This window comes from Gymnoscopelus microlampas, assembly GCF_963454915.1.
Source record: "Gymnoscopelus microlampas genome assembly, chromosome: 10".
NCBI classification, from domain to species: domain Eukaryota; kingdom Metazoa; phylum Chordata; class Actinopteri; order Myctophiformes; family Myctophidae; genus Gymnoscopelus; species Gymnoscopelus microlampas.
The window spans coordinates 38,582,310-38,587,309 of NC_139947.1; the positions used below are offsets into that span (position 1 = coordinate 38,582,310).

Sequence of the window (5,000 nt, forward strand, 5' to 3'; positions counted from 1 at the left end):
CCATGAATTTGGTTCTCTGGTTTACTCTTTTGACCACCTTTGTCGCCATGCTTTCACCTGTCAGGTATTTGTCAAGAATACAACCCAAATAGGTAATCTCTTCTTTGCTAGAGATAATTGTGTCATCGACTTTGAAATCATTTACATCCATCTGTCTGAGGGAATGTTTTTTCCCAAGGTGTAGTGACAGTTTGTTATGGATAATTCCCTGTCTTCTTGGCACATAACTTAATCAATCAATTGGTTGTTATGTTATTGAACATGTCTGTGTTTGGCAGCTGTATTATTACAAAGTAGTTCATCTTTACTGCTGTGCCATGGAGAGCTCATGTATGCATTGCATTGCATATTACATTTGGATTGTGCAAAGCAACATAAATTATAACCGGTACAAGTTTAGGAGAAACTTCCGTTCCTAGCAGTACACTTGTTATAAACGAGGGGTGTGACTTCTAAACGTTTAAACACTAAACTTTAACAAATATTGTAAATGTTAAGAAAGATCTCTAACTGTTTATCATGTGATAACGTTACTTTGTGAAAATTAGTTGGTTTACTTCAGCAGCACTGGAACGATGCATAATCATTTACACCTGACATTGACGTCAACTGATGCTAGCGGTAGTCATATCACTTCAAGTGTGACTACCTCACGGCACACATCAATATGGGATTTCTCTTTGAAAAAGTGCAAAGAAAAAAGAAAAATGTGGGCACCTGTTCCGCCAGCTTATGGGATGTACTGGTACAGACATTTGCAGAAACGCAAATATGGTGGCACAAGCACACATTAGATGAACACCAACATATAAATTCATCAATGTGACAAAATACCCCAAATCTCAAGGCCCACATATTCAACTCAGTTCAAGCTGTCTTTAGCATCTTTCACAATGTTTAGAGTGCGATGTGGCAACTCATGCACCACAACTAGTATAGCCTAATACAGAGCCATCCTGAAATCACATACATGTACAGTTGCTGAATGAGCATGCTGGATTTGATGGGGATATTTGATTTGACATCCCGACTGAATTTCATATTAAATATGCCATGCGTGTGTAAGGGTGGAGAGACCAATCACTCTTCTCTCTGTCTCCATCGCATGAGATTGTCACACATGTACTCACAGATCTGAGGTCTCATTCCTGACACTATGCTGGCATCATGACATGGTCTGCCACCCAGATGTAGCTGAGTACATCTCATCCTACATGCCTGTTACTTTTCAATTTAATGTACAATTGACTGTCAGCTTGTGGAGCCGTAATGTCAATGACATTACAGGGTTTTCTTCGTCTCACGAGGGACTCGCTAAGTGAATGTGTGGCAGTGAAAAGCCGACAAATATCAAATCGCAACCTTTTTAAAGCATTATAGACACAAAGCATTAACATTGAGAATCGTGAGCTGTAATATCCTTTTCAACAACTTATTTCGTCTCAGTCAGAAAGTGTGGATTACAATGAAATTTGAATGACAGAAATCTTTGAGACAGATGGATAGAATTAGACAATGACATTGAATGTTTTTGAAAGAGAAAGAGGTAGACAGTAGAGAGGATGTATAACTGCTAATCACATACCGTGCTACTTTCATGGCTGTACATAGAAATTTCACTGCATAGATCACTATTATTATTAGGACATGCCTCCTGGGAGAGATTTGTGCTCTACCTTTCTAGTTATTTATTATTATTACACAAGCATACACAGAACATTACTACCAATTACTGCAAGACAAAGTCACAATCTACACCACAGCTCCTCAATGCAAAAGCATTCAAACACAATCCCCAGCTGCTACTTTATCCCCAAGCCCCAAGATTAATACAATACATGGTGTTCATACATACATGTAGGCTATCAACCTGAAAAATTAGGTACATTTTATATGATTAGCCTACGCAACAGCCCGCAAAATCCCAGGTGTGCCTGAGTGTTTGAGTGTGTGAAGTAGGTCACCATTCAGTGATGATTTACACTCAATTGTGTGCCGGTGTGTGGCACCGAAAACAACAGATCTACAAACTCAACGTGTCACGCTGCGACGTGCTGTGAGCTTGCAGATATGTGATTCAGAATGCGAGACAAGATGCACAAACAAGTGTAAATCAGGCTTAAATATTCCACGAAAAAGTTTGGAACACCATTGAACCATAATAATAACCCCATGCCATGTAACTTGCAAGTGTTCTCCAATAATGGTTGTATGATACTCAACAGTGTGTACAACACACTTACTGCAGACATGTTTAATACTGTATGAGTTAAAACAGTAATGAGTTGTGCAATGAATACTCTCTAACACAGTGTTTCCTTTTGTCTCTTTACTGTACTGCCATCTTAAAAAGCAGAGAGGTTTTAATGAAAACTATCTTGCAAAAGGCACAATCCTGTGCTGTGCAACACACTACTCTCATGTACTTCACTGGAGTGAGTAGAAAAATGTGACACTCTACAGTACACTTTAACACAGTCCCTAGATGATTCACGTAAGTGCATTATAGCCTCTTATAAGAGCCTCAGCATAAGTGTCTCATTAATCTCATGACAAAAACTTGGTTTACTGTATGCTTCCCAGGCAGGTTTGCCAAAAAAATTACATCTGCACCCTTTGTGCAGAAAAGAAGCATATTTCTAGTTTTCTTTTGTGTGTGTGTTTGTGTGCGTGCGTGCGTGCGTGCGTGCGTGCGTGCGTGCGTGAGTGCAAATCGTGGCGTGTGAAACAAATTGGACTGATACATTATTTTTGTGGGGTTCTCTCAAGCACACAGATAATGGCGTCCGTCAGCTTACAGCTTAATTACATTCCCTTTGCAAAGCTCTGTGGAAGTATTATTTTCGTTTGACTATTTGTGACATAAATATGTTATCAATATGACCTTGAATTTGTCCTTTTTTCCTTTACCCCAAATCATTCCACAGCCTGATGTAGCCCAGGGGCGGGTAGTTTGACCTCCCTGGTGTACAGAGACCAATCAGATACCACAATCCCCCATTGTCTCCCTGACAACATCTTACAAGATATCGATGTAAATATTGAGTAGATTATTAACGAGTTAATCCCGGATAATCTTTTTAACAGGATATTGATGCAAATATCGAACAGATAATGAACAAGCTGCTATAAGCCACAAGATAATCCTCAAACACGATATTAACACATATGAACACACTGTAGGTTTGCCACGTGCTTAATCCCTAATGACAAACTATTTTCAGTTATATACAGTGACAGTCAATGGAGAAGTCTCCCTTCATGCATTCATCATGCACATCCTGCATGAGTCACGCATTCATGATGCATAATCTGTAATAGTCATGAAGTCATCAAGCATCTATCCTGCATAAGTGTTTTTCATGTGTTAAGAGTTGTTTCATAGGCTCTAGTCATTTCATTTCTGTATCAGAAAACCTCTCAGTTTGACACACAAAACGTTTTTTTTAGACAAAACAATATTTTGTTGTTATACACACTCACACTATACTCTCTAGTCTACTTAATTTATTTATTTTTTAAATGTATCTATAAAAAGCATTTAAAACAGTAAGGCATATGCATACATCTGCGGTACTTAGAATGACCTTCACAAAATTCCTTTTCAATTAAAAATGTCAGGGTTGTGTGTGTGTGTGTGTGTGTGTGTGTGTGTGTGTGTGTGTGTGTGTGTGTGTGTGTGTGTGTGTGAAGCGAGCGTGCATGTTCATGCATTTGTATATGCATGTGTGTGTGCATCTGTCCTGCCTCCTGCACAGCAGAGCACATCTCTATAGCATGTCCTTTCACATCGTCTCTTTCTGTAGGAACTAAAGAATCCCACTCTGCTTTGACTGCCTGTGGCCTTGGATCTTCAGCTCAAAGACAAACATACACACACACCCACCCACCCACCCACCCACACACACCATTGTCTCCTATTGATGGACTATTTCATGTACACAACACTGTCTCCTTTATATCTTGATGTGCTCTCTCTCTCTCTCTCTCTCTCTCTCTCTCTCTCTCTCTCTAAAACACTCACATAAACTCACTGCCTTGCCCTCTCTTTCCACTGCAGTTTTATTTTCAAGTTCATCCCATGAGCAACCACGCCCGAACATATAATGTATCTTTTTTTTCTTGCTCGAGTGTCTTTCTCTCTCTTAATGTTTCTTTCAGTTGGTCTGTTTCTCTCTATATCTCACTCACGCACACCCACAGATATTCTTCTGTCCTTTGTTTTCTTGCACCCACCTTGAATCTCATTTCCTCTCTCTTTCACCTAAGCACACATAAATATACCTGAACAGGTGCACGCACGCACACACACACACACACACTAATGTTCCATCCTCCTAGACATACTGTTTCAAGGCCCATGCTCACCATGGCAACTGACAGAGAGGCGACAGTGGCCTTGACTGCATACACACAGGCTTCCACTGACACATGCGCGCACGCACGCACGCACGCACGCACGCACGCACGCACGCACACGCACACACACACACACACACACACACACACACACACACACACACACACACACACACACACACACACACACACACACAGGTGAAAGGTAGGCAGGGAGGGATTGGTGCGGAGAGATAGATGCAGATGCTCTACAAGTCTACAATGATGCCTCTTTGCCTCAATAGAGATGAAACATAACGTATGAGCTAAATGTTACATCTCATTCTCCTCATGTTGTACGTACCGTCTTACACTAGGTTTATATCAATCCTGAGGTCCAAGGTTCCTATTGTAACGCCTTGTGTACAGGTGCATCAGAGTAAAACTTGTCCCTCATTTTGTGGCAGGCTGCTACATATTTTGCTGCCAATCTTGAACATTTTGGCTTTCTCACCTAATAAGTAGGAGATTGCCTGGACAGAGTCCAAATGTCTTTGTTATTTTTGTGAATTTGGGATAGTATTCTTCTCTTATGTCTTCTTCACATGCGGTTAAGAAGTGGAGCTCTGTCTCCATCACACCTTGACTACTGTAAGAGCACA

General features: G+C 40.6%; 1 protein-coding gene across 1 annotated transcript in view; it reads right to left on the reverse strand.

Annotated features, from left to right (window-relative positions):
- Positions 1 to 5,000, reverse strand: part of celsr3 (cadherin, EGF LAG seven-pass G-type receptor 3) — a gene marked incomplete at its 5' end in the record, with an annotated part of 113,634 nt that overhangs the window by 44,014 nt on the left and 64,620 nt on the right. The window lies entirely within an intron of this gene.